The 9,203-nt window shown below is 41.9% G+C and overlaps 1 protein-coding gene across 3 annotated transcripts in view; it reads left to right on the top strand.

Annotated features, from left to right (window-relative positions):
• Positions 1-9,203, top strand: part of SLC25A53 (solute carrier family 25, member 53) — a 60,535-nt gene that overhangs the window by 5,656 nt on the left and 45,676 nt on the right. For 2 of the 3 annotated variants that reach the window (XR_551829.1, XR_551830.1), the window contains exon 2: positions 6,829-7,163. The exons of the other annotated variant lie outside the window; for it this stretch is intronic. The gene's annotated coding sequence lies outside the window, so the exon portion shown is untranslated. Of the gene's footprint in view, positions 1-6,828; positions 7,164-9,203 lie in introns of those variants that run through there. 3 annotated transcript variants of the gene reach the window in all.

Consider the following 9,203-nt stretch of genomic DNA (forward strand, 5'->3'; position numbering starts at 1 on the left):
GCTCCCAAGCGGCGCACTGTAGCAGTGCGCCACCGGGCCGGCCCTGGTTCTGACACTTTTTGCCCATGTTTTCATTGCTGTTTTTGAGGAGCAGACTTTTGGAGGTTGTTACTCTGCCATTCCAAAAGTCTCTACTCATAGGTTTTTATTGTATTTAGGGTGCAATCAGGTCTCCATATGAAATAATAATTTTGATGTATGTGGATATTTGGATCAGAACTTATTAGCAGTGGGCACGACTTGGACTAACAAGGAAAATGCTTAAGGTGTCCCCCTCCTGTGTCTTCAGGACTCTAAAAGACTGTCCCTTCCAGACTGTTTCTATGCTCATAAACATCTGAACACATCTGGAGATATGTTGAAGCCAAATTTCTTCCCCAGAGATGGGTCACCAACTCCCCTTACTGTTGACTGTATTCCCCAGAAAGTTTATTGGACTTGGACCTCTCCTTTAGAAGGAATCTGGAAGAGCAATGTTAACAAAAAGGAAACTGTAGAGATCAGGGAAGGCTTCCTGCAGGAAGCATGAGTTTTGACCTGGTCCTACAAGAATGGATGCAAGTTGGTTAGTGGAAGAAAATGGGCGGTGAATGAGAAGCAGTTAGATTTTTTTTTTTTGACTGGTAAGGGGATCGCAACCCTTGGCACAGTGTGGTCTGCACCACGCTCAGCCAGTGAGCGCACCAGCCATCCCTATATAGGATCCAAACCCACAACCTTGGAGCTACCAGCGCCACACTCTCCCGAGTGAGCCATGGGGTTGGCCCAAGAAGCAGTTAGATTTAACACAAGCCATTGAGATATCTGTAATCAATTCCCCTCACTGAGCCACTGCAAGAATAAATTCCAGGCTTACCCCTGAGACTATGCAGTGATCAAAAAAATAAGGACGGGAGGCAGTGTATCATAGTGGTCAAATACCCAAGATCTGATGTCAGACAACTTAAATTTAAATCCCATATCTTCTGCTTATTAGCTGTATAACCCTTGGCAACTTATTTAACCTCTCTGGGCCTATTATCTTTACCTGTGAAATGAGAATACCTATCTGCCTCACAGGTTTGGTGAGAAGATTAAATGAGATAATGCATCAGCAGTGCAAATGCCCTGCATAGAGTGAGTGTTCACCAAAAGGCAGCCACATTTTAAATCTATGAGTCTAGCCATGAATCCAGATATAAAATTCACAAAGCCTGAAAACTATGAAAGTGTAGTCAGATTAGAAACATTTTTAATGCTTCCTGCAAGTTCTTTATTTCTGTTTTGTTCATTTTTAGAATTTGGTAACATCTTAAAAATGCCAGCATGTCTCCATCATGTTAGGAAGAATCCTATTGAATGTTTTTTTTTCTATTTTTGAGACAGAACATTAAAGGGAGAGTACTCACTATCAGAGGTGGATGGTGCAGGGTTACAGTTGAGGCAGGGATGAAGCAGAGAGAATACCCAGGAGCTAGGTGAGATTCATAATGATGGAGTTAAGTTCTTGATCAGCTTAATCTTCTACCAGGAGATTTTACTACCTGCGCTTTTCTCTCCTTCGGTTTGGGAGGTCCAAAGTTTTTATCTATTCAATCATCAAACAGACACTGGGGTGGGACTAGAGGTATAGTAGTATTTTATTTTATTTTTTTTTAACTGGAGCATGGGTTCTGGACCAGGCCAAGCTTGAACCTGGACTCTAGCATTTCCTAGCTGTGTAGCCATGGGCAATTTACCTAATCTTTCTGTGCCTCTGTTGCATCTGTAACATGAAGATAACAACATTATCTACCTTATGGAGTTGTTGTAAGTGTTAAATGAGATAATAGAGGTATATGTAAAGGACTTTGACAAGTTCCTGGCATATATTAAGTGCTCAACAAATGTTAAATATAATTATTTTATAGTGGAAGGTAGCTATTTTAATTCTCTGTTTACATATTTCTTTGTTTACATGCTCATCTGGTTTTGTTCACCATTGTGTCTCCTGTGCTTAACTCAGTGTCTGCTCTAGGCATCATTGTGCCTACAAAATAAGTTTGTTGGGTGAATGAATGAATGAATGCTCACAGGTAAATAATTCTAATACAGTGAGAGGTGCTATAACAGAGCTTGAATACAAGGCATTTGGTAAGACATGAGGAAGGATATGGTTAACTTTGAGCAGTTCAGGGAACATTTTGCTGAGAGGGGCTTCCAGAACTTTCAGTGTGCAGTCAGAACTATGAGAGCAAACTGCATCCAGGAACTAAGTAAAAAGATGCTAGATAGCCACCAGGTGGTGATGTTTCAGAGGTATTCAAGCAGCAGAGGAAAAGGCCATATCTATTTCAGCCACGAGTCCATGTTTATGTGTATTTAAGTCAGTTTTTCTCTCTAGTCTACAAAAGTTCAAGCCATGATTTCTTTCCCTTTGTTTCGCTGGTCTTGGAGCACTGCCATTCCTGCCCAAGGCTGCTTTGGGAGCCATTTGGTTCTCTAGCCACTCTGTCATTACCAGGCAGAGGAGAGAAATGTTGAGTATGTTTCCAGTTCTCCAGATGCAGGGCTTCTAATTCCCACACCTCTGACCTGCTGTTTCCTCTGCTGTGCCCCCATGGGTGGAGTTAAAGTGAGGGAAGAAGCAAAATTAACATTTTTTCAGAAACAGGCACTGTATCAGACATTATATAATAATTTCATTTAATTACCACAAAATCCTGAGAGATTAATTGTCAGTTATTTTCTCCATCACCCTGATTCAGCAATTATTAACATAGGTATGGCCAGTCTTATTTCAGGTACACCTCTACTCGAGACCACTAGATTATTTTCAGGCAGCTCCCAGACAATATTTCATTGCTTTATTTCATTTTAAAATACAGGTTCAGCCTCCCAAATTCAAAAATCCAAAATGCTCCAAAATCTAAAACTTTTTGAGTGCCTACTGTATTGCTAGGGCTAAGGGGTTCACAGACCCGTCAAGCCCATTGTACAGGCTGGGTCACAAGCCCTTCCCATGCAAGTCCATGAGCTAGGTAATAGGAAAAGATCCTGGGAGCCAACATGGGGAGGCAACTACTGTTGCTGCAAGCTGTTGCTGCCAGTGTCCCTGGGACCCCCCACAAAGCTGCGGCCACCACCGGACCTGTAAGCTGCTGCTGCCATTGCTGAGGACTGAGCTTGTGTCGTCTGCCAGTGGCTCCTGGGATCTTTCCCAATTACCTAACATGGACCTGTGTGTTAGGGGTCTGGGGTTAGCCTGGTGTGTGAGGGGTCTGGTGATCCAGTCTGTACAACGGGTTTGAAAGGTCTGAGCCTTAGCCCTGACAATACAAATGGAAACTTAGTACAAGTAAAATAACGAAACATTTTGGCTTTAGTTATGATTTGTCTTACTCAACAACTGGCGTAGTCATGTAGCTTTACACTGTCCCATCATCTCTCCAATGTGACACTTGTCCTCAGGGTACAAGATAGAACTCCAGTCATCACGTTTGTGCTTCAAGCATCAATGGGTGGGGGGGAAGTGGAGAACAGATACTGGGGGACAACTAGCAGTCTCTTGTATAAGAGAAATTCCAGAACTCTAATATTTGCATGGAGGATGGTTTGGCCATCAATTGAAGTAGAGAATATAGGAAACCTGTTAGAGACCTTTATTGTTAGATCATTTGTTTTCCTAGTATCTTTCCCTTCCCTTGGAAAAAAAACCTCTCTCTCTCTCTCTCTCTCTCTAAGCTGCTCCTCTCCTGTCCAGCCATGAATTTCTAGTGAGGGCTTCCAATCACAGTACCCTCATTCTCTGGCCACAGTCGATTTTGATTGGATGAGGTGTGGGCATGTGATCTAGGTCAGGATAATCAGAATCCTTCTAATTTTTTTTTTTTTTTTCTTAACTGGGGGAAAATGTTGTGCTCTACTTTTGTGGCACAGCTGGGAGATGTATGGCCAGAAACTGCTGTTGGCTCTTTTACAGCCACAGGGAGGAAACTTGTTTAAGAGAATGCGGAGAGTTTGCAGGATCAGCAGTTGAGAGATTCCTGTTGGTGTTCAAGTCTCTGGTCTCACTTGTCCTTGAGGCCCACCTACCTACGTGAGACTTGGAATAAATGCCTTCTTTCACCCAAGTTAAAATTGTGTTTCTGTTACTTGCAATTAATAAAGTTTTGAGTAAAGTTGTGTTCTAAAAGGTAATTCTGGAATCAATGTAGATGTGTTTAGAGTCTATTTGCATGTAGATCATAGTAAATGTTAACCAGAAGCAGGGAGACTGAGCATGCGCAGTCTCTTCTGGACCTTGAACCAGCTGCCTGTGTCTACAGCCTGGTCATCTTTACATGGTTGCAGTGCAGCTGGTCACTATTCATTGTGAGCATATGTTCCTCTGTGTCCTTGAGCATAGCTATAAAAGCTCCTTAAAAATTCCTGTCTGCCAATTCTAACATGTTAGTCATGTCAGAGTCAGTCTTCATTGTTTGCCTTTTTTCTTCACTATGGGTCACATTTTCCTGTTTCCCATATGTCCAGTCATTTTGACTTATCTCCTAGACATTATAGAGGGAGGGCATGTTCTAGAGAATCTGGATTCCATTATATCCCTCTGAAGAGTATTTTTTGTTTGTTGGTTTGTTTTGTTTTTAGCAGGCAGTTAACTTGACTAAACTCAAACTTTATACTCAATCTCTGTGATAGACAGCAACTGAAATCGCTATTCAGTTCTTTCTGCTTTGTCTGGGCTGTTTGGAGATTGCCCCATGCATGCATAGTTCAGAGGTCAGCCAGTGATTTGGGCAGAGTTTATACACAGAATTTAGGGCTCAAGTACTAGGCTCTCTCCATTCCAGGATTTTACCCCCACACTTTCCAGCTGCTGTAGAAATCCTGAACTCATTCCTCTGGTCTTCAAACCAGTAAGGTTCACTTTTAGCCACCCATCAATGCATTGATTGGAGTTTACTCCATGGCTAAAAGCCTTAAAAATGATACTCTCGGGGCCGGCCCGGTGGCGCACTGCTACAGTGCCCCGCTTGAGAAGTGCGGCGGTACGGGGAGTGAGTGTTTAATGGGGACAGAGTTTCAGTTTTGCAAGATGAAGAGTTCTGGAGACGGGTGGGGTGATGGTTGCACAACACTATGAATGTGCTTAATGCCATTGAACTGTGTGCTTAGAAATAGCCCAGTCTGGGCCGGCCCGGTGGCGCACTGCTACAGTGCGCCGCTTCGGAGCGTGGTGGTGCTCCCGCCCAGGGTTCAGATCCCACATACAGACCGGCCGCTCACTGGCTGAGCGAGGTGCGGGAGCAACACCGAGGGTTGTGATCCCGTTGCCGGTCCCGGTCCGGTACGGGCACAACACTGAGGGTTGCGATCCATTGCCGGGCACGAAAAAAAAAAAAAAGCCAAAAAAAATAAATGATACTCTCATCCAGTTCCTACTCCTCCTATTAAGTATAGATTCTCTTCCAGTTTCTGCCTGCTTTGGGTTGCTTGTCGATACTTGCAGGTAGTTGTTTTTAATATTTTTTCCAGAATATACTTGTATAGTAATATCTGAAGGAGGATGAATTTGATAAAAGCTACTTGGTCATTTACTAGAAGCTGGAACCTGTACTGGTCATCATTATATAACCTGTGGCATGTGTAGCAAGAACATTCTGTGTTGTAGTAAGAAATTGTACCCATGATCTGTATGGAAATGATGTGGCTTGATAAAGGCAGTTTTTATAATCACATAAGCTAAATGTAATGATGTTTCAGGATGATGTTTGGGGATATGAGAAGCTTCATAAGCCCCCACTTATGGCTTCCCATGAGCTGAAATAACCTCACCGTAGAAAGGCAGAATCCAACTGTCATCTCTCCCCTACCCTGATATCTCCAGATCACCTCTGCTTTAAAAACAAAACAAAAAACAGTATTCGAATTTATTGTACTAATCTCTAGTTTTTGTACAGTTTGTAGATCAGAATGACAGGCCAAGACCCCCACCCAGTCTTCTGCCAGACCTAGTATCTAGGATGGAGAGCATGTTTTTTAGCATATTGAATGGTCAGGGATTGGTGACAAAGTATATGGGGTGAGGGGAAATAAGAGACAGGTAGAGTTAAGCATGACTTCCAAGTTTCTACCCTCAGCATCTAGATGGATGATAAATATGTTATAGAAAAGACAAGAGAGAACAAGTTTAAGGGAGAAGATGAATTCAGCTTTGGTCGTCCTTGAAGTACCTGTGAGACATCCAGGTAGAGTACATAGGAGTCCAAAGGACTAGAGAAAAGTCTGGGATTGAGCTGTATGTTGAGGAATCACCAGTAAATAAGTGATAGAAGAGGCTGTAGCTGTAGATGATATAACGAGATATCATGTGCAGAGTGAGAAGAGGAGTGATAACAAGGCCCAGTAGTTAAAGGAAGATTATAAGAAATAAATCACTTTGGAGTCTAAGAAGCAGCCAGAAAAATGAAAGGCAAACCAGGAAAGGTGGTATACAGAAACCAGGGGAGGAGAGTTTCAAGGAGTCAGTGGTCCATAGAGTCCAATTCAGAAAAAGCAAGCAAAGAAAGTACTGAAAACCATCCATTGGATTTAACAACTGAGAGGTTTTTCTGAGTTTGCAGTTTTGGTGGAGTTGTGGGGAATGTGACCAGATTTCAGTGGTTTGAGGAGTGCATGAGGTTGGTAGACTGTAACTGTAGCTCCTATTAAACATTCTTCCCAGTAGCCTTGCTCCTGTGTAGTTGCTATTCTTGAATCTGGTGGGCCCTGTAAATAAATTTAACTGAAAGAATGTGGGGAAGTGATGCTGCTTTATCTCCAAGGGTTGGTGTTAAGAAGACTTGCAACTTTTTTCTTGGACTTTTGGAGGCCTCAGCAACCATGTAAGAAGTCTGACCACTCTGCTAGAGAGACCAATGGAGATGTCATGAGATGAAGAGAGAGAGAGAAAGAGAGAGAGAGAGAGAGAAATTGGTGCACAAGCACAGCCCAACTGAGCACCGCTTTCCAGATCTCCTTACCAATGCACCAGGCATCTGAAGGAAGCCATCTTGGACCTTCCAGAACAACCTGGCCAACTAGCTGGATACCACTGAGTGACCCCAGTAGATGCCACGTGGGGCAGAAGAACTGTCCAGTAAACCCTGCCCAAATTCCTTACCCACAAAATCATGAGTGTAATAAAATGGTTACTGTCTTAAGTCTCATGTTTTGGGGTGGTTTATTACACAGCAATATATAACTAGAACATGGGGCAATGAGTAGTACAGACTGTAAATGCATATTATACTTCTAGTAAGATTGGAAAGGGAAAGATCTGAAGGCAGGTGGAGGGTCACATAAAATTGAGGGAGGATTTTTGTAAAGATGGTAGAAACTTGGGAATGTGTATATACTGATGGGGAAGAGCTAGGAGAAAGATAAGGTTGAAGATGCAGAAGAGAGAGATGGCTGACACATGAGGTTTCTGAGAAGGGAAGGAATGAGATCCAAAACTCTGGTAGAGGGACTGATCCTGGATACAAAGGTATGCTGCAACCTCTAAAATAGGCAGTGTCTGCTCTCCTCTGAATCTTTAAAAATCTCAAGCTTTCCCACATACTAGATTTGAGAGAATACAGGAAGGTTAGTTGGACAGTAATGGATCTCCCAAGAATTGGTTGAATTAGGCCCTTTCTCTGGATTACTGACTTAACCCTGGCCGTAAGGTGACTAGAATCCACACCCTCAGACTAGAATTCAGGTTGCCTTCTGTTACAGTCATGTATGTATCTTAAAACCATACTTCCACATAGTGAGCTGGTCTGAGTTCAGTGGGCTCTCAAAATAATACAGGGTTTAGTTCCATTGCCTCTGGGATAATTATCCAGAAATTCTCAAGAGAAAGAGCTGTTGACTTTCCAACTCTGTCATTGTCCCCATTCCAGCAGGCAGTAAGTACTGGATCACTACTTCCTAGGAGGTTGTGTGGTGGGTTGGGTTGGTGGTAGTTTACACCATAAAGTCACTTTGACTTCGCTTTTGACAACTGTAGAGTTCCACATACTGGTAAGGAAAAGCTAAATCAAGGAAAATGGAAGTGCAATCCAGTGTAACAGTAAACCACTTTTAAAAACTTTCTATTATGGAAATTGCAAATATACACAAAATTAGACTAGTGTAATGAATCCCCAAATACCCATCACGCAGCTTCAAGAATTAGCAATTTCTGTCTATCATTTAAATGGCATGCACGCATACACACACACACACACACACACACACACACGTGTGTGTGGGTATATGTATGTGTAGTTATATAAGCAGTTGATCCTCGTTATTGACAGATTCCATATTTGCAAAATTTGCCTATTTGCTAAGATGTATCTGTTACCCCCAAAATTAATACTTGCTTTCACAGTCATTCACAGACCTGCACACAGTGGCAAAAAAAAAAAAAAAAGTGTTGCTGCACACACTGGATTCCTAGCTGTGTTGGGTAAGATGATGCTCTGCCTTCTTGTTTCAGTTGTTAGACTGTTGGCAGGTGTCTTTTTCACAGTCTATTTAGTGCCACATTTTTGTGCCTTTTGTTGGTGATTTCACTGTTTAAAATGACCTACAATCATTGTGCTGAGGTGCTTTCTCATGTTCCTAAGTGCCAGAAGGTGGTGATATGCCTTATGGAGAAAATGCATGTGTTACCAAGGCTTCATTCAGGCATGAATTATAATAGTGTTGGCCATGAGTCCAACGTTAATGAATCAACAATATGATACATCCAGAAAAAGGAAAGGAATATTTGCCAATCTATATGTAAGGCTCCTCAGAAAGTGCTAAAATAACATTTTTAGTGTGTGATGAACCTATGGCATAGGTGGAAAAGTGGCTAAATGTGTGAAATCATTAGATAACAACTGACTAAAAAAAGCATACTGGACAGCATTATTAAGAGGCTGAATACCAAAGAAATTTATGGTTATGTTACTCAGGATCAAGAAAATGTTAAAACCTTCTTGACTAGTGTTTTATTATAAAGAAATACTGCATATAATTTATTGTTTTGAAATAAGGTGTCTTTATTTTATTTATTTATTTTTTCCTTTTTGTCTTTTTTCGTGACTGGCAACGGCGCGACGCACTGTAGCAGTGCGCCACCAGGCCGGCCCCTAGGATACATTTTTAAAAAGCATCTAGATTAGCATACAAAACTTTTCTTGCAACAAAACTCAAGTAGGAATTTATTATAATGGTCTTATTATACT

This window comes from Galeopterus variegatus, unplaced genomic scaffold, assembly GCF_000696425.1.
Source record: "Galeopterus variegatus unplaced genomic scaffold, G_variegatus-3.0.2 Scaffold6166, whole genome shotgun sequence".
NCBI lineage: Eukaryota > Metazoa > Chordata > Mammalia > Dermoptera > Cynocephalidae > Galeopterus > Galeopterus variegatus.